This window comes from Dromiciops gliroides, chromosome 1 (assembly GCF_019393635.1).
Source record: "Dromiciops gliroides isolate mDroGli1 chromosome 1, mDroGli1.pri, whole genome shotgun sequence".
Classification (NCBI taxonomy): domain Eukaryota; kingdom Metazoa; phylum Chordata; class Mammalia; order Microbiotheria; family Microbiotheriidae; genus Dromiciops; species Dromiciops gliroides.
In genome coordinates this window covers 442387039-442412693 of record NC_057861.1, presented here as the reverse complement: position 1 = coordinate 442412693, position 25655 = coordinate 442387039, and the positions used below count along the sequence as shown (strand labels likewise).

The 25655-nt window shown below is 38.4% G+C and overlaps 2 pseudogenes; one reads left to right on the top strand and one right to left on the bottom strand.

The window, feature by feature from the left end:
- Window positions 1-22934: 22934 nt before the first annotated feature.
- Window positions 22935-23778, bottom strand: LOC122750191 (annotated as a pseudogene).
- A 243-nt stretch (window positions 23779-24021) lies between these two features.
- Window positions 24022-24490, top strand: LOC122736827 (annotated as a pseudogene).
- The last annotated feature ends 1165 nt before the right edge of the window (window positions 24491-25655 follow it).

Below are 25655 nucleotides of genomic sequence, written 5' to 3'. Positions count from 1 at the left end.
AATGTCCTAATAATATCAATGTGGTTTTAAACTTTCTCATAAAGCTTAAAACTGCAGGGTTATATATTTCATCATATTTTATACAGGGTATTCCAAAAGTCTAATGCTTTCAGTTGGCATCTTCAGATGGGCTACCAATGGAATTTTTTTTAAAAGCTGATATTTTATATCATTTTAAAATTTAGAAAACAGTTAATTCACAGTTTTTCATTAGATCTTCACTACAACCCTGTGAGGCAGCCACTATAGATATTATTATCAACATTTTTCTTTGGATAGGAAACAGGATGAGAGTTTGAATGACTTGTTCAAGGTCCTATTAATAGTAAGTGTCAAAGGTGAGATTGGAACCCAGGTCTTCTAGACTACACTACCTTTCAACAAATAAATAAGAAATAGGTGTGAAAGAGGGAGAGACAGGCAGACAGAGACACACAGAGAGAGACAGAGAATTAGAAAAAAGAAACTTGTGGACAGAGAAATAGGATTGCAGGGGTTTATAACATAAACTGGAAACAGGTGGGTCTTGTGAAGTGGTATTATAGTTCCCTAAAGAGTGATCTTCATTGCATTCTTCACTGTAGCTTGTGTGGTACATGGTGGCCATCCAGCTCTTTAGTTTAAACACCCGTTTTCTTTCTTTTTTAAATGAAACTTCCTTTCTGTGTTCACTCTGTGTAATGATATTAATAAACCTAGATGTGAGTCTCCAGGTGATCAACTTCAGCCTTACTTCTACTTATTCAACGATAGAATTTTTTTATGTCAGAGGATTGGATACAGATGGGGATGAGGGGAAGAAATGGGACAAGGGGCACAGATACGGGTGGAAATAGAGTTTGTAACTTGGTTTTCTGAATTTCTTTCAAAATTCAGAACAGACCTTTTGTGGTAAAGTAAAAGTCTGGATTCTCTTCCAATCTCATTTGTGCTCAGGGAACAACAGCCTCTCTGGTACCTCTGTCCTTCCTCTTTGCCACAAATATTTTTGAATGAATAAGTATTCCATATCTGCCAGGGTACAACAATTCTACAGTATTAGGCAAACTTCAAAAGTGTGGACTATGAAGAGAGGATGCCTGAGGAGATAATCTGAGGTGGCTGTTGTTTCCTCATCACCAGGATTAAAAAAAACAAAAACAAAACAAAAAAACTTTCCCTTAGGAGTATTCTGACTCAAGACATGAAAATTATTATTCTTTTTCGGCAACTTAAGTAATTTATATGGTTCTTGGTTTTATTTAAATACCTCAAAGATGTTGGGCAATTCTCTGATTCATGTCAGGTTCTTTCCTTGAAATCTACAGATGTAGCTGATGGAGGGAATGAGCGGATAATACTTTTAGGACTGTTTTTTCAGGTGAAAAGAAGGAGCTATTAGTTCTTTGTAGTGCTGATTATCAACCTCTTCTACATGATCTTAAGGACTCTTCAAAATTGCCCCAAGCAACCACTCCAATATCATGTCCTACTATTCCCCAACAAAAACTCTTCAGATCCAATTGGATCATTTCTCTGACAATCCCTCAACATATACCATATTCCTTCTCAACTTCTTGTCTGTGCTCATGCTGTTCTCCCTCCTATACATCTAAATTCCTTCAAGACCTTCATCCTCCTTCCTCCACAAAATCTAGCCCCAACTACTATAGCTCATATGCTCTTCCCTTTCTTAGCTACTGATAACATATGTACTACATAGCATGGTGTCAGTCAATAAATATTTATTAATTATTAAATACCTCCTATGTGTTAGGCATTGTGCTAAGCACTGAGGATGCTGTCATGGGGTGCAGAGCACCCAGAAGTTCTCTGGGGCACATCAAGGAATCTTCTCCTTGAGAAACTAAACCAGAGGACAGATATGCCTAGAGATAAGTGGAACCAAATCTGACTGAGCTAGCTTTGGGATCTCGACCCCTCATTCAGGTCTCCCTTAGCCCTGGGGAGATAAGTTTGGGTGAGGCTGTGGCCTTTGTGTCCTGAAGAGAGATCTGTAGCCACCCCTCACCCAATTCCTCTAGTCACTACCAGTGGGGGATGGTCCTCCACTCCTCACCCAATTCCTCCAGGTACCACCAGTGGGGGATGGTCCCCTCTCACTAGAGGAACTTTCCACAGTCAAATGGTCACCCCTCCCCCCATCAGTCCTCTATAAAAGTACCTGCCAGGCTCCTGCTTGAGGAGATTGGTACCTCTGAGTCACGTGCTTTGTGCCTATCTCCCCATGAGAAGTCCAAGGATTTTTTATATGGTTTCCCTCCCCCCACCTTTCCCTTCCCTTGTCCCTAAATAAACTACCACCTTATTCTAATTGCTTTTGTGTGCAAGAGGGTATAATTCTTTTTTGTGTGTGTGTGAGACAATTGGGGTTAAGTGACTTGTCCAGGGTCACACAGCTAGTAAGTGTTAAGTGTCTGAGGCCAGATTTGAATTCAGGTACTCCTGACTCCAGGGCCTGTGCTCTATCCACTGCGCCATCTAGCTGCCCCTAGGGTGTAATTCTTTTTTTTTTTTTTTAAGTGAGGCAATTGGGGTTAAGTGACTTGCCCAGGGTCACACAGCTAGTAAGTGTTAAATGTCTGAGGTTGGATTTGAACTCAGGTACTCCTGACTCCAGGGCCCGTGCTCTATCCACTGCGCCATCTAGCTGCCCCTAGGGTGTAATTCTTTAAAGAGGAATTCCTAAGAACCCCAACCCCTAACCCAACCCCTAACCCAAACCTGTACCCCATTTTCCCCCATTACAGTACAAAGAAAGGAACTCATAGTTTAACAGGGGAGATAACATGCCAAAAAACTATGTGCAAACAAGCTATATAAAGGATAAATTAGAAATATTCAACAGGGAAAAGTCACTAGAGTGAAAAGGGATTAGAAAAGACTTCTTTTTTATTAAGTAATATTTTATTTTCTCCCAATGACATGTCAAAATAATTCTTAAACATTAAAAAAAAATTGAGTTCCAAATTCTATAGCCTCTCCCCTCTCTGAGACGGTAAGCAATTCCAATACAGTTTATATGTGTGCAATCATGTAAAACATTTCCATATTAGTCATTTTATACAAGAAGACTTGAATTTTAAAAAAATAATGAAAGAAAGGAGAAAAGAAAGTGAAAAAAATTAGCTTTCTTCAGTCAGTGTTCAGACAGTATCAGTTCTTTCTCTGGAGGTGAATAAGCATGCTTCATCATGGGTCCTTTGGGATTTAGGAAAGACCTCTTGAAGATGGAATTTTAGCCAGGATTTTAAGAATCCAGGGAAGCAGGGCAGCTAGGTGGTGCAGTGGATAGAGCACCGGCCCTGGAGTCAGGAGTACCTGAGTTCAAATCCGGCCTCAGAAACTTAACACTTACTAGCTGTGTGACCCTGGGCAAGTCACTTAACCCCAGTTGCCTCACTAAAAAAAAAAAAAAAAAAGAATCCAGGGAAGCCAGAAAGTAAAGTTGAAAAGGAAGAGCATTCTAAGCCTGGGGGACCACCAGTGAAAATGCCCAGGGTTCAAAGATGGCTGATCTTGTTCAAGGAATAGCCAGAAGGCTAGAGTCACTGGATTGCTGACAATGTGTCAAAGAACTGTTAAATAGAAGATTGGAAAGTGAGGGGGCAGGTTATAAAAGGCTTTGAATGACAAATAGAGGACCTTTAGGGGCTTTGTTGAGGTTCGTGGGGGTTACATAGTAGAGTAGCTAGTGACTAAGCCTTGAAGTTGGGGAGATCTGGGTTCAAGTTTCACCTTTAACAGGTACTAACTATATCAATTCAGACATGTGAACTCTGTCCTGTAGGCCAAAGGTGTCAATCAAACATGTGCCACATGTGGCCCCAAATACCTGCAAGTGCTGGGGAACCAGATAAAAATGTAATTGGGAAATATTTAACAATAAAAGTACAATAACACAGAAAATAACACATTTTAAAATGGTCAATATTCAACCCACAAAGATGTTTATGTATGAATTAGTAGTAGCAGAAAAGATGGTGATAACCTGCTTTGGGAGTTTTCTCACTTGAGAGTTCCATATACTAATGAAAGCTCTATTAACATATATAATCTGTACTATAGAATTTAAAACTTAATTACTTTAGTTTTCTTGTCCATCATTTGCTTTTCATTTTTTTCACCTGTGTTAGATTCATCTCCTCCCCTGAACTATAAACTCCTGGAGGGCAGGGGCCATGCCTTATAGCTTGCTTATAATCCATATGATGCTGGACATGTAGCAAGTGCTCCATTTATGCTAGAGCACCTATCTTATAGAATAAGGATATGTTGAAATAACCTATGCATTTTGTTGTTCTTTAGTCTTGTCCAAATCTGTGACCCCATTTGGGGTTTTCTTGGCAAAGAAAATGGAGTGATTTGCCACTTCCTTCTTCAACTCATTTTATAGATGAGGAAACTGAGGTAAACAGGGTTAAGTGACTTGTGGAGAGTCATGCACCTGTTATCTGAGGCCAGATTTGAATCTATGAAGATGAGACTTCCTGATTCCAGGCCTGGTGCTCTATCTACTGTGCCGCCTAGCTGTCCCATGTACACAGAGGATCCTATACTATATTACTACTTGTTAGTTGATTAATTGTTGATTAACTCCAAAGGAAGACAGGGAGAGAATAAAATGCTCAGATGTTATTCATCTCCAGTGTGGAACAGGCAGCTGCCCTTATTTTCTCATGTGTTTCATAGTAAGAAATATCCTTATTTAGTTGGTAGAATATTCTCTGACTTCTCGAAAAAATTGATTTTTCACTATTGATTAGAGAAATGCAACTTAAAACAACTCTGAGGTACCACCTCACACCTGTCAGATTGGCTAATATGATAAAATAAGGAAAATAAGAAATGTTGGAGAATCTGTGGAAAAATTGGAACACTAATGCATTGTTGGTGGAGCTGTGAACTGATCCAATTATTCTGGAGAGAAATTTGGAACTATGCCCAAAGGGCTATAAAGCTGTGCACACCCTTTGACCCAGCAATACCATTTTCCCCAAAGAGATAAAAAAAGGGGAAAAGGACCCACATGTATAAAAATATTTATAGCTGCCCTCTTTGTGGTGGCAAGGAATTGGAAATTGAGGGGAATCCCATCAAATGGGGAGTGGCTAAACAAGTTGTGGTATATGAATGTAATGGAATACTATTTTTCTGTGAGAAATGATGAGCACGGGGGCAGCTAGGTGGTGCAGTGGATAAAGCACCAGCCCTGGAGTCAGGAGTACCTGAGTTCAAATCCGGCCTCAGACACTTGACACATGATAGCTGTGTGACCCTGGGCAAGTCACTTAACCCCAGTTGCCCCGCCAAAAAAAAAAAAAAGAAAGAAAGAAAGAAAAAAAAAAAAAAGAAACGATGAGCAGGCAGATTTCAGAGAAACCTGGAAGGATTTACATGAACTGATGGTGAGTGAGATGGGTAGAACCAGGAGAACATTGTACACAATATCAACAACATTGTGTTTTGATCAACTGTGATAGACTTGACTCTTCTCAGCAATACCATGGTCCAAGATAGTTCCAAAGGACTCATGATGGAAAATGCTCTCCAAATCCACGAAAAAAGAACTGTGGAGTCTAGATGCAGATTGAACCATACTATTTCTACTTTTTTGTTTTGCTTTTTTGAGTTTTTTCCCTTTTGTTCTGATTCTTCTTTCACAGCATGACTAATGCAGAAATATGTTTAATATGATTGTACATATATAACCTATATCAGATTGCTGGCTGTCTTGGGGAGGAGGGAGGGAGGGAGGGAGGGAGGGAAGGGAGGGAGAAAAATTTGGAACTAGAAATTTTATAAAAACAAATGTTGAATACTATCTCTACATGTAACTAGAAAATAATAAAATACTTTTATGATTTAAAATAATGGATTTTAAAAAAAAAGTGTCTCTGCTGAACCTTTAGGTTAACACTGACATGGTCTTTAGGCTGTCAAAATTTGCGAGACTTATATACTTCCTTTACATACCAATGAATGGCTGCTTCATTGATGGCCACAGGACCCCTCCTTCTCTCTACTGCCGTTTCCAAGGCATGTTGATTTCACCTTTGTAATATCTCTTGAATATTTTCCCTTTTTGACACTGACATTGCTACCACCCTGGTGAAGGTCCTCATCTCCTCATGTCTATATACTATTGCAACAGCCGGCTGGTGGGTTTGCTGGGCACAAGTCTCTCCAGATTTCAACCCATCCACTGCTCAGTCACCAAAGTGATTGTCCTCAAGCAGAGGTATAGTCATGTACCTCTGGAAGACCTCATGGAGGTCTTTAATTGGGGCAGAGGAGCTGCAGCTCAGGGTACGACATAACAAGTACTGGAGTACCCAAGGAGGGGGCTGGGAACAAGGTTATATAGGGTACTAAGGCAGAGAGAATGACTAGGTTGCCAGTGGGAGGCGTTAGGTACATCACAATTTCACCAGATAAGTTTTTTTTGTTTTTGTTTTTAAGTGAGGCAATTGGGGTTAAGTGACTTGCCTAAGGTCACACAGCTAGTAAGTGTTAAGTGTCTAAGGCTAGATTTGAACTCAGGTACTCCTGACTCCAGGGCTGGTGCTCTATCTACTGTGCCACCTAGCTGCCCCCAGATAAGTTGTTTTTCAGAACAAGCAAAAGTCCATAAAGAAAGCTTGGGAATCTCTAGTAGGGAGAGTTTGGGGGTTTTTACAAAATAATCAAAGGCTAAGAGTGACTAAGTCTGGTCAGCGCCAGGCAATTCATTGGCCTGGGAAGCTTTATTCAAATCTTAGTCAACAGTGTTTATCACTCTTCTCCCCAGAAGGTGTGACATGGAATTCACTCTCTCTCTGGGACTTCCTTTGAGGGGAGAAAAGATGAAATGCCTCTTCTGCCAGGCCCCTCTTGGAGGATATGACCATGGACAGAATGAGGAGGCCTGGCTGACTAGAAGACACAGACCTTGAGGGAGACTTTCAGAAAGCACGGAGCCAAAGTGAAGGTAAAATGCCTATTTAGCAGTCTCACTTAATGATACATGTTTGGCAGATATTGTGAGAACTAAAGGTCTGTGTCTGCAGCTACATACCCCCAAATGTGTCACAGAGCTATAGAAAAGCTGCATTGAATTGGGCAGATTGAATGCTCCATTGGTGTCCCAACTGGCCTCTTAGAAGGAACATAGGGTTTCTCCTAGTACTTGTTATGGGAATGCAGTGGGACCCCAAGAAACCTAAAGATCCCAACCTCTCGAGACCAAGGGAAAAAGCAGCTCTCTCTCCCACCTCAGGTATGAGGCATGGCAGGACATCACCCCAGAATGCTGATAAGCAATTCTTAGGTCTGCAAGAACATATGCAAGATATAGTTGGATGCTGCATAGCCTACTGATACCCTGTTATCAACGATCCCCTCTTAGTTATACGGCCCCAGTCTTTGCATTCCCCCTTACCTTGTAATTCCCTTCTCTTTATTTTGTAAAGATACAAAAGATCATTCTTCTCTTACTCCAAGTCACCAAGGTGATCTGTTCTCTGGCCATATATTCCTCTCCTAATAAATCTTTTATTTTACAAGATTCATGATGAGCCTCCAATTCTTTGGGTGAGCTGGCCCCCTGAACTGGGTCACAAGTCCCCCCAAACAGTACTCATTCCCTCTAGTTAGAATTTTTTTGTGTGGGGCAATGGGGGTTAAGTGACTTGCCCAGGGTCACACAGCTAGTAAGTGTCAAGTGTCTGAGGTAGGATTTGAACTCAGGTACTCCTGAATCCAGGGCCAGTGCTCTATCCACTGCGCCACCTAGCTGCCCCTTAGAAATTTTTGAATTAGCTGATTATTGGAATCAGAGTCAATTATTTTCTTAGAGTCAGATGCCATGACATAGAAATTTGAGGAAAAATGAAGTTAAAGGGGTCCAGGCTTGTGCTTACTGTGGGAAACCTGAAAACAATAAAGTGGAACAAGAAACTGCAGATTAACCCAGGAAGGATAGCTAGAGGGCCAGCGGTGCCCCCGTTAAATCTGGAAAGCCCCATTTGACACAGCCAAAACATTGTTTGAATTTTCTCATTTGTAAGGAGTAGACTGTGCCGGGGGAGAGAGAGACAGAGAGAGACAGTAATAGAGAGAGAGAGAGAGACAGACAGACAGACAGACAGACACACACACACACACACACACAGAGGGGGGAAGAAGGAGAAGAAAGACGGTGGGGAGAGAGAAGGAGACAGATAGGAGAGGACAGAGAAGGAGAGGGAGAGAGAGAAAATCTAATCTGTTAAGAAAGCAAGACTAGTAATCAGACGATTGTATTTTAACATCTGGAATGATTTTATGCAAAAAGGAGTTGTGGGGGGCAGCTAGATGACACAGTGGATAAAGCACCCACCCTGGATTCAAGAGGACCTGAGTTCAGATCCAGCCTCAGACACTTGACAAATACTAGCTGTGTGACCCTGGGCAAGTCACTTAACCCTCATTGCCCCACCAAAAAAAAAAAAAAAAAAGGCGCTGTGGAGGAATCCCTGACCAAAGCAAATGACCAGCATAAAATAGAGCTATCTCTACAATATGAATCTATCTACATGTATCTCTCTCCTAGAACGCAAGCTCCTTGAGGATAAGGACTGTTTTGTTTTGTCTTTGCAGTTTGAGGTTTAGCAATGAGCTATCAAGGGATGACTAGTTGATATTCAATGAAGTATATTGTATAAAGAGGAGAGAGAAGAATAAAAGCAAAAAATAATACTAGGTGACTTTTTTTAGCACTTACTTTATGCCAGGCATTATGCTATCCTTTATAACTATTATCTCATTTGTTTCTCCCAGCAGCCCTGGGAAGTAAGTGCTATGATTATACTAATTTTACAAATGAAGGAACTGAGGGAATGAGAGAGAGGTTAAGTGATTTGCCCAGGGTGACACAGCTAAGTGAGTGTTGGAGGACTAATTCAAACATAAGGATCCTTGATGGTTTCATATTGACTTAGAAAACCGCATTATCAAACAAAACAAAACAAAACACATCGTCTGTTTTATTACATTTTTTATTCATTCTGTTAAATGTTTCCCAATCATATTTTAATCTTGTTGGGTAACACTTTCAGCTGCATGTTTGACCCCTCTGCAGCAGAAGATGTCAGCATCTGTGGATCCATAAAAACTCAACCAAATATATGAATACAATGGAATACTATTGTGCTGTAAGAAATGATGAGCAGGAGGAGTTCAGAGAAACCTGGAGGGTCTTACGTGAGCTGATGATGAGTGAGATGAGCAGAACCAGAAGAACATTGTACACAGTATCATCAACATTGAGTGTTGACCTACTGTGATGGACTATATTCTTCTCACCAATGCAATTGTACAGAAGAGTTCCAGGGAACTCATGATAGAAGAGGATCTCCAAATCCAAGAAAAAGAAAGAAAGAAAGAACTGTGGAGTATAGATGCTGATTGAACCATATTATTTCTTTTGTTTTGGGTGCTGTTGGTTTTTTTTTTCTTTCTATTTTGAGGTTTTGCATCACTGCTCTGATTCTTTCTCTTGTAACAGGATTAATGTAATAGGATTAATGTTATTATGTGTATATATATGTGTGTGTATATATATCTATATATGTGTATATATATATATCTATATATGTGTATATATATATGTGTATATATATATATCTATATGTGTATATATATGTGTGTGTATATATATCTATATGTATATGTATAGAGATATATAGACATAACCTATATCAGATTACCTGCTGTCTAGGGGAGGGAGGGAGAAAAATCTGAAATTGTAAAGCTTGTATAAACAAAAGTTGAGAACTATCTTTACATGTAACGGAAAAAATAAAATACCTCATACATAAAAAAAAAAAAAAAACCAAACTCAACCAAAGAACTCCAAATGCTGTTTGAAGATGGCCATTCTAAAAAAGATGCCGGTTCATACTTGGAGTTCTGTCCACTTGAATGCTTGTTGGTTTTCTAGCCCTCTGTGCAATGACACAGATATGGAGATCTTATTTGGAAAGTCTAAAAAAGAAAAAAAAATTAGCCTGTAAAGCAATCTACATGTTTCCCTTTCACTCTTTAACTCAATACCAAGAGGACCATATAGTCCATAGTGTTTTTTTAAATGTGACCAGGCATCATGCCAAGTAAATCCTCCCCCCTTACGCCTCAAATCATTGTGGGTCATGTGTTCTCTTTTTATCTACCATGCAGAATTGAATAAATCTCTCTAAGTATATTAAGGGTGGTCTATATACTTCAAACAAAATCCAGAAAGATTTTGGTATTTTAAAAATTGTCCGTCATCTCTTTAGGAAAAAAAAAATTTAATTAGCAAACCCTTTCCCTTTTTACCATTTTGGGCAATCTGATCATGTGAACTGAAATGTAGAATAAGGAAGCATAGCTGGTACTAATTTCCCAACCCAGCACCAGATGTTGTTTTCAAGGCTCCCCACTGTGTCCCCCTTCTCAACTCCTATCCCCTCTTTTTTTGTAAGGCTTCTCCACTAAAAATCAATAACATCGTTGTATGCTTAGATAATATCTTAGATTTTTTCCTCTACAAGCATGTAATGGTTGAGAGGAAGGTCATTGGTAACCTGAAGTACCAGAGGAAGACCATTCCTAAACAGATAGAATATACACAACAACATCATCAAATGGATTTCTATTTAAAATAAGAGATATATTTACTTCTGGCAAGAAAGGTAGAACATCTTCACAAAATCTGATGGGCTTTGTGCAAGTTGGAAGATGAGGGATGGGAAGCATGGTGTGAGGTTAGGTTGGCTCTTGACTTTTAGAGGACTCTTAGGAGGCACTGGATCTCTCTGTTAGGGTTTCCTTTCCAAGCTCTAATTTAGCTGGAAAATGACTCAAGAGGTTACAGCTGAGAAGGGGGGAGCACAAGCAAAAATATTTATCTTTCCAAAATAATTTTAAGCTACTGCATAGTCTTTTTCAGTTTCTTTGATGCTGAAAAGAAAGTTTAAATTTTGACCACTACAACCAATCTTTTCTTCTCAGAGAGAAACGTGTTATTCCTTGACAAGCCTATTTGGATAAACAACAATAGCTTTAAGGTTTATAAAGTGTCTGTAAGGAACACAGGGTGTTCAGCCAGATGTGTAATAAAGTGAGATATTTGCCTCCTATGTCCCAAAACAATGGGACAAGTCAATGATTTCCTGTGGATGTCAATACCTTGAGATGCTTTGCACATCTATGTAAATGTAACTTTGTTTTCACTGCCATTTGAGTGTGTTCTCTTCACAAGAAACATCAAAACCCTAATTAAAGCAAACAACCCACCTGGATTCTAGAAGACTGATGAGAGAATGCAATTTAATAGAAAGGTAGTATACTATACTTACAGAATGAGGGGTACTAGATCAGATAAGGTCATTTTGTTATTTTATTTTGCTTAACTGTACTCTGATAGCAAGAAAGAAGTAATCCCTTTGACAATACAGATCTGCTACTTATAGTTTTAAAGAGTTGCCTGAGCCATAAGTGACTTACTTAGGGTCACACAGCCAATCTATGGTAAAGGCTGAACTTTAACTTAGGTCTTCCTGACTTCAAGGATGATTCTGTTCCCACTGTTCCAGTTAGTATATGTAATTTATACATACACAGCAGAGATGTGGGACCGGAAGAAATGGCTACAATTCATTGTCCCTCTTTCTCCTTCCCTACATTCAGATGATGATGCCTTCATTATTTTTTATTTTTAAACAACTAAAAAGGGGGCACTTAGGTGATACAGTGGATAAAGCATCCATCCTGGAGTCAGGAGGACATGAATTCAAATTTGACCTCGGACAATTATTAGCTGTGTGACCCTGAGCACATAACTTAACTTTGATTGCCTCAACCCCCCCCCCCCAAAACCAAAACCCAAACCAAAAAAACAACAAGGACACTCAATTTCCTCACCCATGTAAACATTTATTTACCATCAGGATATTTCTGACATTTAGATTAAGTGCCTTTTGTTGAAGTTTTAGCTTGTTCTTATTCTTATGTATTTGACAAAATTCTTTATATATTTGAGATATGACTTTTATCTGAGAAACTCTATAAAATTCCCCTTCCCCCAATTTTCTGTTTTCCCTCTGATCTTGGCTACATTTGTTTTATTCTTACAAAAATTCCATAAATTAAAAATAAAAGAAATTAAAAAAAAGAAATTTAAGCCCATCCTTTTAGCTTTAGTGTACAACAATAGAAAATAACTGTTACAGGGGCAGCTAGGTGGCACAGTGGATAAAGCACTGGCCCTGAATTCAGAAGGACCTGAGTTCCAATTGGCCTCAGACACTTGACATTTACTAGACGTGTGACCCTGGGCAAGTCACTTAACCCTTATTGCCCTGCAAAAAAGAAAAAAAAGAAAAATGAAAATACCTGTTACTTATTCATATCCTGTATCTCTTTCTATGAAATAGATAAATTCTTTAGCTAGTAGTTATCTCCAGGCCAACTTTCAAAACCAAGCAAAGCCCAACATTTCAATAAAAGGGCAGCTATAATACTCCTATGAAAGAATAAACCTTACGTGTCTCAACTAAACATTTTTTTAAATTGAGAAAGTGCCAAACCTATCTTTATTTTCTTAATAAAAATTGAGAATTAAAAAAATCTCCACCAAAATAAAGGATATGGCTAAGAAAATTAAAGTTTTGTTCAGCTCTAATGTTCCAGAACTTTATAAACAAAGTTATATTTCTCTAATCTTACTAGTACGTTCCAGCTCAAATTAGCCTCCATATCCTCTGACTCTCATATGTACCTTGTTATTTGGGTGTTTCCCCCATTAGGATAGGAACTCCATGAGCGCTGGGGTCTTGTTTTTGCCTTTCTTTGGATTCTTATCACAGCACAGAGGCTGACATATAGTAAATGTTTAATAAATGATCATTGACTGATCAAGTGGCCATAATTTAAAGGGAAGCAGTTTACAAATAAGATGTCGCTTGGAATGTTATGTTGTTCATGTATTAACTATAATGCTTCATTGTGGCATGGACTTGATTTGATGTCTTCCAGGGGTATACCCATGACGTCCAAGGTCTGATAGATCCTAATTATCTATAAAGATAATGTGTTTTGTAAATCTTTTTTAAAAAGTCCAAACTAGATAAATGTTAATAGTTGTTGTTAGCCTTGAGAGAGATCCTATGTCTGTCAAGTGAGAATTTGTCTCTTGCTCAGTTGAGAGAGATTTGTTTCCTGGGATTTGACTGGTGAATTTTTTAGGCCACAGAAACTACTAAGGAGTGCAATGATCTTCATCAAGAGGAGGGAAAAAACATGACAATGAAATAGTCTTTAGAATATCAAAGAAAGTATTAATTCAGTGAAAATTACCCTTGCAAGTTGAATGCCATTGATTTTAGAAGGTAGGAAGGGTTCTTACTATTTTTTTCCCTGTAAGCTGTCCCACCTGACACTCCACACATAAATTAGAGGATTAATGAGAAGGAAAGCTAACAAATAAAAGGTATCATAGATAAAGGGCCAGGATAATCTGCATTCAAGTCCTTTTTAGTAATAACAATACCTGGGGCAGCTAGGTGGCACAGTGGATAAAGCACTGGCCCTGGATTCAGGAGGACCTGAGTTCAAATCCAGCCTCAGTCACTTGCCACTTAACTAGCTGTATGACTCTGGGCAAATCACTTAACCCTCATTGCCCCACAAAAAATATTAACAACAACAATAATAACAACAACAATAACAATACCATTTATATAGCACTTTAAGGTTTGCAAAGTACTTTATAAACATTTCATTTTATTTTCACAATAACCCTAGGAAGGAAGTGCTGTTTTTATCTTTATATCACATATAAGCTGAGGCAAACAGAAGTTAAGTAGCTTGTTCAAGGTCACACAGTATCTGAGATAGGATTCGAACTCAAATCTTCTGACTCCAGGTGCAGTCTACTAAGTCTACAATCTACTAAGCTACTTAGTTACCCTTTTCTTTGACACATTCTAACTGTGTAATTCTGGATAGGTCCCTTTATCTCTCAGGACACTAGGAAACTCTTTAAGATGCCATGGTCATCTGCTGCATCTTGGGCCATCTCCAGTTGTCTTGACTTTTATCTTACCACTTGGGCTTCAATTACTCTGGAACAGAGAGTAAGGCTGACGACTGAAACTCTGCCCCATTTAAATCCAATTCATGCACAAAACAAGACATCACCCTGTAATGTCATTAGTCCTCTTCAGAAATGAAGGATGGACAACAACAAGACAGAGTTAGAACTTAGGTCTTTCTATTTCCAAGTCTAGTAGGCTATCTTTTTTTGCCTCCTATTTATTGATACTTATCATAGTATCATTCATTTAGAGTTGTTAGGGATCTCAAAGATCACTTAGTGATTCAGATGAACAAATCAAACCCATATTCTTGGACTCTAAATCTCATGTTCTGTCCATTGTGCCACTTTGCATCCATCATGTGCTAACCTTATTGGCAATGATAGGCAAACCAAGAAAGACATCCACAAAAATATCTTAGACATTGGTTCGTGAGATGGAAGTCTTCATTCAAATCTATCTATTTATCTAATTTTTAAGTTACATTAAAACCTTGAAAAATATTATTATTGTCAGGGATCTCAGCTAAAAAACTTAGTATTTTAAGGCTGAGAGGTGTTTGATTACAAGAGACCACACAGAATGTTCTTGTCCTTAAAAAAGAACTCTATCCAGGCTACATGTTACTATGACATTCCTGAAGAGTTTGTACAGGTTGTGACAGACACTCCTACTTTGTCAGGTGGCTGGCTCTTTGGACTACTGTCAGAATAGTCACTGTTGAAAAACAATATTAACTGGAGAATGGTACAGCCTCTTCAACCCCATCAGTAATTATGAGTGGCACTTGAATAGGGTAATTTGTGAATGTCCGTTGGTCCATTTGGATAACTTGAACTCCCCAATTTGACATATAGTGTACTAGGGGAAGAAGAAAGATGGCATCTTTAGCAACAGAGTACTAGTTCTAATCTGATAAATGATGTTGACACACAGGGAGAGTTTTTCTTAACTAAGAATTAATACTCATGTTTTCACAGGATTTCTCTTATGAAATAGAGCTCAAGGAGACCTCACACATACCTAGGAACTTGGATCAGTTTAAATTCAAAATTATAATTCTGACAAGTACTTTGATTCAATTTGGTGGTCAAATAAGTCTTTATCAGAAAATATAGAATTAAAAAACCAAGAGAATATAGAATTGAGGGACAAGTGGGAAAAAAGAATATTTGTGGTGAAAAAGGAATTCCTAATAATTTCCTTTCTCCTGTCTTGCTTTCTATGCTATAGATTGAGCTAGAGATCAACAGTGACTTCCAAAAGAGTATCCAATGAATGACACAATTGTTGGATGCCTATTGGTTCTATCCACTTATTTAACATTCACTAGTTTACCTGGGCTTCTTTCCTGAGATCAGGAGTATCTGGCTCTTTTCTGAGGGCTTGAGAATTTTACCTAGTGTGAACTATTAGAACAGTAATGAAAAAAACAGATCAATTCTCTGTTCTGTGTTCAATGGGAATATCCCTTGGCTCATATCAGTGTATCACAATTACTATCACTGTTATTGGACTCCCCATATAATTTTTTTTGGTGAGGCAATTGGGGTTGAAGTGACTTGCCCAGGGTCAAACAGCTAAGTGTCAAGTGTCTGAGGTTAGATTTGAACTCAGGTCCTCCTGACTCCAGGGCTGGTGCTCTATCCACTGCACCACCTAGCTGCCTCCCCCCATGTAATTTTTTAAATGGACATATATCAGGTGCCTTTATGATGGCCAAGGATATATGCATAAATCTACAGTTATAATTCAATTTCACTAGTCACATCTTTGTGAAACAAACAACAACTAGATCAAGTCCCTAAATGACTTCTTTTTTTAAAAAAAAATCAAGCATGGAAGAGCCAGGATGGTGGACTAATAGGAAGCAATGCAGTGAGCTCTTTTCTATAAATTTTTCCTAACAGATCTAGAAAATACACTAGATGTAATCTTGATGGGGAAATCCATTAAAAGTCACAGTGAGGGGGGCAGCTAGTGGATAAAGCACTGGCTTTGGATTCAGGAGGACCTGAGTTCAAATCCAGCCTCAGACACTTGGCACTTAAGTAGCTGTGTGACCCTGGGCAAGTCACTTAACCCTCATTGCCCTGCAACTCCTCCCCTCCCCCCCAAATCACAGTGAGTCCTTTGGCTAGCCCATTTTGGCAGAGGAAAAAAGACAAGGATGTCTTCAGACACTGGAGATGGGTCAGGTGTGGAGGATATGCACGAGGGCAAAATGAGGTCTCAGACCCATAGCAGGGCACCCCTGCACCCACACTGAGGCACTGCAATGGGCACAGGTACCAACTAGCAGTTTTTTCATGCAGTACCTAGTCCTGGTTTGCAGATCAAGGGTGGAATAAGAAGGGGACTTGTGTATTACGGTAGCCTTCCCAGGTAGTTTAAGCCCTGGGCAATGGACCAATAAAGGAGAAAGTTCAGAAATAGCAGCAGTGCTTAGCAGTTCAGCTCAAGAAAGGACCTCAATGTCTGGTACCTTATCTTGCCAGATGATTTTCAGAATCTTCCTAAGATGATTCAAAAAGAAATGATTCAGTTTCCTGGCATGGCACTGTTAGACTATTCAGGTTTCACATACATACAACCAACGAGGTCAGCACAATGGTTCTATAGACCTTCAGTTTGGTAGGCAGCCTAATACCTTTTCTATCCCACAATTTTTTCAGAGCCTCCCAAATCCTGAGCTAGTTCTGGTAATGCATGCATTGATCTCATCATCTATGTGGATGTCCATGGGAAGTATACTTCCAAGGTAAGTAAACTTATCCACAGCATTCAAAATTTCTCCATTTGTTGTAACTGATGGTTCCATGTGTGGATGGTACAGTGCTGGTTGGTGAAGAACCTCTGTTATCTTGGTGTTGTTAGACCAAGCAACAGGACATCCATCCATACTTTGTTCCATTTCAGCCTCAGAGGCTGCATTGAATGCACCAATGAGAACCAAAAGTCACATATCAACTCTTCCTCTAGTTTAGGCTTGGCTTGTAGCCCTTCCAAGTTAAATAATTTACCATTAGTGTGGTAGCTGACATGATGCCATTTTCATTCTTGTTGAAGGCATCCAACAACATTGCTGCAAAAATCATGCTAAAAAGTATGGGAGCAAGAACACAGCCCTGGTTCACTCCATTGGTGACTGGGAAAGTACAAGAGTATTGTCCATTATCCAGAACCTGTGTGAGCCATCATGGAACTTCTCCAGGCAACCAAATTTTGAAATGATCTTCCACAAGCCCTTGTGATTGACAGTATCAAAGGCTTTGGTCAGGTTGATAATGTTGTGTACAGACCTTTGTTCTGCTCCAGGTATTTCTCCTGGAATTGTCAGGCATCAAATACCATATTGACCATTACTTGGCTCAGCCCTTTCTGAAGCTACACTGGCTCTTGGGTGAAGGAGGACTCTGTAAGAATCTTTTTTTTTTTTTTTTTAGTGAGGCAATTGGGGTTAAGTGACTTGCCCAGGGTCACACAGCTAGTTAAGTATTAAGTGTCTGAGGCCGGATTTGAACTCAGGCACTCCTGACTCCAGGGCCGGTGCTCTATCCACTGCGCCATCTAGCTGCCCCAACTCTGTAAGAATCTTGCTGGCAATAACTAAGAGAGAAATTCCCCTGTGATTGGCACAGGGCAACTTATTTTCTATTCCTTTATAGAGATAGACAATGGGGGTATCCTTGAAATCCTTGCTATGTAATTTTGAAGATTTCAGTCAGCTTTGTATGAGCAGTGGACCTCCTACCTTATAAATTTCATTTGGAATAGAATCAGCACCAGGAGCTTTTCCACACAAGGGGAGTCTAATGGTATTCAAAACCTAATCTTCAGTTGGAAGTTCAGTTAGAGATTGACCTCAATCTGAGGTATATGGTTAATGGCTTTAACATTGGTTGATAATGGTCTGTTGAGAAGCTATGAAAGTATTCAGTCTATATTTCTAGGATCAAATCCTTATCACTAATCACTGTGGTTCTATTAGCACTGAGTAGCTGACTGAAGTTCACCATAGTCCCTTGGCTCATAAATAGCTTTCAAGGCATCATAAACGTGTTTTGGATTATTACTATTAGCATAAAACTGAATTTCATCTGCCTTCATGAGCTAAGAATCCTGCATTTCACTAGGCTTTGCTTGCACTTTGCTTTCTATGGAGTTAAAGACTGCCACCTTAGATAAAGTTAAACTATACTATTGTTATACTCTGTGGGGTTATTTTTCATTTAGCAACTTTTGGATTTTCCCATCATTTTCACCGAACCAATCTTGATGGTTTCAGGTGTTCTGGCCCAGAGGAGTAAATGTAGGGGTATACAGAGAATCTCTGAAAGCTGCCCACTCCTTTTCCACTCCACTGTTGTTAACTGTGTGTTGGCTCAACTTTCCATCCAAGTTAGAAATAAACCATTTCTATTCAGAGAAGCACTCTAATCTGTTTAAATTAAGTCTTTTGGTAGATGTTTTGCTTTGGGGCCACTGATTTTGTTGAATGTGAATGTTCAGCTTGGAGAGGATGTCTATGATTGGTCCAGCATTCTGTGCCAGACATCACCTTCATCACTCTCACATCCTATCTGTCTCTTCTCCTTAGAATGACATAGTTTATTAAATGCCACTGTTTGTTCTAAGGGTGTATACATGAAGTTTTCTTGCATTTAGGTAAATGGAAGACAATGGTGGTGATGAGAAGGTCATGAGATGTACAAGTCTTCAGTAGTAAGTGACCATTGCTGTTATTATTTCCAACCCCATTCCTTCCAACAATTCTCTGCCATGTCTGGTAGTCTGTGCCTATTCTTGCATTAAAGTCACCCAGAATTATAAGCTTGTCTTTTTTGGCACATTGATGATGAAGGTCTCCAGGTCTTCATAAAATTTTCCTTTGACCTCATCAGGGTTCATCATGGTGGGAGCATATGCACTGATGATGGTTGCATGGTGCTTTCTTGCAAGTGGCAACTGAATTGTCAGGAGCATGTCATTCTCTCCTTTTGGGAGGCATGCAAACTTGTTGACTAAATTGTTTTTTATTGCAAAACCTACATCAGTTTCATGGTGGCCACTACAGCTCTGACTTCCATAAGCTGACCTTCATTTTTCAGTCTTGTTTCATTTAGGGCTACTATTTGGTTGTGATACCTGCTGAGTTCTCTCATAACAAGAGCTGTTTGTCTTTCAGGTCTACTGGATTTTTCGTTGTCCCTAAGTGTGCACACATATGTACCAGGGGTGAATGGAATCATTTTTACTGTAGATTTTGTATATGTTTTTGTGTTTTGACCACAGGATATGATCCCTGCCTGCTGCAGTAAGTAGGACAGGGTTAAATAAGCAAAAAAAAAAAGTTTAGGGTACCTTTTCTTGCCCCTTCCTCACACCAGGAGGTGAGCAGCACAGTCCTTAAGAAGATTGTTCAGACTCCCAGGGGGTGCCAAATTCCACTGCTACATCAGTTCAGTGAGAAGATAAAATTATGTCCTGAACCACCTGTGTGCAGGATTGTGACTACAGCTTCCAGTGTATCCACACCTGATGCTTTACCACTTGCTTGTTGCCACAGGACTTTGAGGCAAGTCAAAATGGTATTGTGATTTTTTTTTTTTACTCCACCATAAATTGAATTTAAGTGAGACAGAGTTGTGAGAAGTTATGGATCTCACTCTTTCTTCCAGAGTCATTGAAGTCCAGTGGCAAGACAAAAGTCAAGATGACCAGCCATGACTTGGGATGCAGTAGATAACCTTAAATCTTCCATGTCTAACCAAGCTCTAAGTGCTCCACAGTGCCTGCTTCCACTACCTTCATGGCCTTTTGGAACAAATTGTTCACATCTATCCATCCCAGCTGGGGAAGTCTGCACATGCTTAGGGTAGACACTGCCCTAATTCACTAACAGGTTTGAGGTTCATCAGTTATCCTTAACTTGGTTTAGTCTCTCTGCGCCACATTCATGATCACACATGATTAAGCAGCCAGCACTATGCTCAAAGAAGTTGGAATATGATATTCCAGAAGGTAAGAGATATGGGCTTGTAGTCAATAGTACTTTCCCAGCAAAACTGAGTATAATGCTACAGAAGAAAACATGGACTTTTTGTGAAATAGAAGACTTTCAAACGTTTCTGATGAAAAGACCAGACTGAAGAGAAACTTTGAAGTACAAACTCAGGGGTTAAAAGAAACATAAAAAAGTAAACATGAATGAACTTGTTTTTTCAGTTGTGGGTAGGTGGGGAGAAATTGGAAGAAGAAAAGACTGATTTTATTTTGAAAATAAAATAACATTTAATTTTTAAAAATAAAGGACTCTGATATTTATTGAATATTAACTGTGCACCTAACATTGTGCTAAAATGTTGTGAAGAATGTAGGAAATGTCTATGGCATAGTCCTTGATTTAAAGGAGGTTACAATATAATTGTGTAGAAAAAACTAACAGGAAACAATGAAAGCCATTAGTTACCGAACTGTTTAATACTTACTGTACGTTTGATGAGACTGAAGACTAGTAATGGCTACAATAGAGAAGGCTGCATGATGAGGAGAATATGCAGCCAAGAACAGGAAAGATACCTCAATGGAAGAACACCATGGAAAAATCAATGGAAGCAGAGATGATCACGGTATATGTGGGAGATAATAAAGTGGTTACCTGACTAGGGCAAAGATTGGATATTAGGGAAAAATAAAGATGGAGTGGGAATGGATAGAGTGGGACCAGATTATAAAAAGAGCACAAAGGGAAGAAAAAAGAGTTTGGAATTGGTATACTAGACAGTAAGGATCTGTCGTACATTCTTGATCAGAGAAGTGACACTAACATGTCTGAACTTTCATTTACTTCTCAAGTGAGTACCTTACATATATAGGCAGGATCACCTGAACACCTCTGATGATAGTGTTTTCCTTTTCCCACAATCAAACTTAGATATTAGTAAATTGAGTCAATTAAGTGATACTCTGTAATGTAGCCATGAGAGATCACCCTGCTTGGGGAAAAAAATAATATGATTGGAAAACCAAATTAGTATGGAATGTTTGATTAAGGATAGGTAGCTCCTGGTGGTGTTAATATTCCTTCAGTTGCTCCTGTTTCAAGATGACATTGTATTAGCAGAAGAGTTCCAGGAAACTCGTGATGGAAGAGGATCTCCAAACCCAGGAAAAAAAAAAAAGAACTGCGGAGTATAGATGCTAAATGAACCATACTATTTCTTTTGTTTTTGATGCTGTTGTTTTTTTTTTCTATTTTGAGGTTTTCCATATTTGCTCTGATTTTTTTTTCTCTTATAACATGACTAATGCAGAAATAGGATTAATGTTATTATGTGTGTGTGTATGTATATATATACATATATATATATAACCTATATATATATATATATATAGGTTTTATATATATATATATAACCTATATCAGATTACCTGCTGTCTAGGGGAGGGGGGGGAGGGAGGGGAGGGAGGGAGAAAAATCTGAAATTGTAAAGCTTGTATAAACAAAGGTTGAGAACTATCTTTACATGTAACAGAAAAAAATAAAATACTTTATTAATTTAAAAACAAACAAAACAAAAGATGACATTGTATCAGAATATAGCAAAGCCTCCCAAATGATGTCTACAATGATTTAAAAGAATTTGGCCTAATTATTTATACAGGAAAAATTAAGTGGTTGACAAATGCCTGTTGTCCAGATTTTGATACGATATGCATATGCCTAACTTGGACAAATACTGTAAACTGGGCCCAGAACTAAATAAAAAGAGAGTAGAGGATTGATTCTTGGGAAATTGCTCAGGGTTTTTAATAACCACAAGCTTCTTCCTGAAAAAAAGGTCCATCTTTTTTTTTAACCACAGTTAAACAATACTTTCCAGTAATACTGTAAATCATAAAAACACAGTAAGTAAATGTTAATATGTAGTTTTCTAAGTCAATAAGTGGCTCATGGAACACCTTACCCTCCAAAAAGTGAAAGCTGAGGATTACCTTCCTCAAAATGGAGATGTGCATTATGGGTGTGATCAGGTTGAGGAACTGTGCAAGAGAAGCAACATTAGGATTGCAATGAGAGACATATGACCTGAAGAGGTAAACAGTTCATAAAGAAAGAGTGAAAAATAATGGATGAACTTCTAATTTGTTCCATGGATACCCACACAGTGTTGACAGCTATGGGAATGCCACTAACTTGTTGGGTAGATCCTCTGGGGGGAGGATGTGGACAAGAATTGCACAGGATGAGAAGGTATGCAATCTATACCCTGGGAGAGAATACCCACATTGATGATATCATAAATTCATCAAGGCACTGAAGTATCTGTCCCTATGGAAATATACTTGCTTTCTGTACTCTTCTATATCTTACTTTCCACCCCCTGCTGCCCTGCCATTGCATTCTCTTTATTCAGTTACTGAGACACAATTCCATCATTTAATTCTTTACAGAACTGACACATCTGATGACCAATAACGGATCTTTACATCAACAGGGGCATTTGAATCACTGTATTCTTTACAGTCAATTGTGTTCATTTGCATATTCTGTCATCCTTTAAACCTAATTTAACAAGGGTTTCGAACTGATCCTAAGCTATGACACATGTCTTCTATTAGCTTACTTATGGAAAAAATTAGAATCAGATTGCTTGATTTTATGTATATATATATATATATATATATATATATATTCAGAAGGAGGTCAGACATTTGATAAAAACTGGAAGTGAATATTCATAAGCAGTCATTTTTAATGTATAATCATATATTTTTAAAAGTTCTGCTTTGCTAATTTTTATAATTGTGAGATTTCTCATGTATGAAGCTTTATGTGTTCATGTATTTTGCATGATATCTGATGTGATTATAAACAAATGTTTCAATGAAGTAGTAGTTATGATATAACCTTATTGTAGTCTGAAACCAACTGGGATTTTCCTTTGTACACATGCAAGTATGAGGTTGTCAGTAAACAACTGCCTTTCTTTAAGATACTTGTCATCTTTGTCTTGATCAATTAATATATCCATCTGAGAATACGGATAAGACTTCACAAGATGAGAAGCATCATATGCCTCACACTTACTTGGGTCTGATTGTAAATATTTACCCAAGGTCTTTTCCCCTCAAGGACAAAGCACAGAATTGCAGATTGAACAGAATGCTGACAGATTTATATTTGTTGGGATTCTTCAAAGAACAAATCATAGTTCCATGGTCTCCATAGAGTCACCAAAAATAGACACCTCTCTGGATCAGCGGGAAAACATGCATCCATCAGTTTGGACAGCTCATCTATTATAAAAGAATACATGCCATAGTTGATTTTCCAAGGCTCTTCAGTGGCAATCTCATAAAAACCAGCACCAATATCAAAGTCCCAGCCATCATCTTCTCCTTTAATGGTGTAGCCACATGGACTGGTGTTTGGTGCAATGATGATGAAATCATGTTCTACTGCAGTTTGTTGATAACCAATTTTTGGAATAAAATTATGTTCTGTGCAAGTTAAACTAGAAAGACATTATAGAACAGGACATTTTCAAGTTCCTGCCTTGGGTGGTCAGTAGATTCCTAATATCATTTTATATTTTAGATCTACACTGCCATGCCCATACACTTTCTGAAACCCCTCAAAGCACTTGTTGCTGGAAATCTGTTTCAAGGCCATAATTTCTTTGTTATTCAGTTGCTATTGTTTTTCCACTTGCTGCTGAAAGGTTACTGACAGAAGAGGTATGATCCTTGTGTAGGTAGAAACAGCAGAAGGTGAGGAAGGGAGATGAGGGAGGGGAAGATGCTATATGTTAAATTATCTAATGTTGTAACCATTTAGACCAGAGGGGTCAAACATAGGGCCCTCCCTGTGACTACACAAAATTAAAATGTAATGAGGAGGTAGTAAGAATGAAAAATGGCCCCAGAGGGGACCAAGTCTGCTCCATTCATGTGTCTGGGTAATACCTATCACTCACCAACAGCAGAAGCAGTTCTTAGGAAACTTGTAACTGATCAACATTTTTCAGATAAATAGAGAATAGACATCTACATATGAAATAGGAAACCCTCCTGACTATGGAAGGCAGATTCGCACGAAGAAACATGGCATTACAATGAATCATATTTCCAGGCAGATTACCAAAGAAGATTTCTTCACCTTTGATTTTATGCTGTATATAGATGAAAGCAATCTGAGAGATTGGAATAGAGAAGTTAATCAAGTTAAAAACTACAAAGCTAAAATTGAACTTCTTGGAAGCTATGAGCCACAGAAACAACTCATCATTGAAGATCTTTATTATTATGGAAATGACTCCAATTTTGAGACTGTTTATGAGCAATGTGTGAGGCACCTCAAAGCATTTTTGGAAAAATCTAAATAAGGATTATACTTATTTTGTGCTAAAGACCAACAGTGTTTGACATCAACTTAAAAAAGATATACGTATATCAGATTGTGTGTTATTAAGGAATAATAATGTTCTACAAAAAAAGTATAATTAGGAAACATTTAATGAAACAAATAACAACACAATAGATAATGTAAATATGTGGTTTTTTTAAGGCAATTAGTGGCCCACAAGGATCCTGATGTATGGTATAGTGGCCCCTCCTTTCTACTGAGTTTGACACCATTGATCTAGACCCTGAGACCATGTCCATGGAGCTCTTGTGGTAAGAGGCATATTTACCAGAATCCCTTCCCTATGGACAGGGGTAGTATTTTCCTTAAAAGGTATTGAAACCATCTCTGAGATGTAGTTTATTAGGCTTAGGGCAGTGATGTAGCTTCCTTGTTTTCTGTGTATAAGTGAAGTTTGATCATTGATCTTCTATGCACAATATAGGAAGGGATTATTGGTTTTCTTCCCTCCCCCATGGCTAAGTAGACCTTCTTTTTAAATTCTTATATCTTTTGCAATTATTTCATTTCATTTTTGTTTCAAACCTAAACTCCCAAGGGACAGGTCTGAGTCATGCCTTTCCTATAACACCAGGGAAGGGTGTTCTGTTCTGATGAGTTCCAGGGATGGCGAGTGAACCATAGTGGGGTTGATTTTCACTCTTATTTCAGAAAAGGGGTATAGAGTAGATATCAAGATGTTCAGGGTGGATAGAAATATATGTGTGTGAACACACACATATATGTATATATGTGTATATATACATGCATGTGCATATACACACATATACATATATTTAGAGTATATATTAGGTTTATATTATATACTTGTATGATATATGTTTATAGTATACATAAGTATATTATATGGATATATACTTGTATATACTATAAACATATAATAGAATAAATGGAGATGATTAAATACAACATGTCTGGCACATAGTAAACATTTAATAATGCTTGCTGATTGATTGATTGATTGTGTCTAAGCTCTCAGAATGGAATAAAGTTATCATGTACTACTGTGAATGAGATTCCCTTTTCCAGAAATTTCTAACTGCAATGATTAGACAAGACTATTTGTATGATCCTTGCCACAGGAAAGAGTTTTGGCCTGGGGGTAATACATATAATAGTTTTCA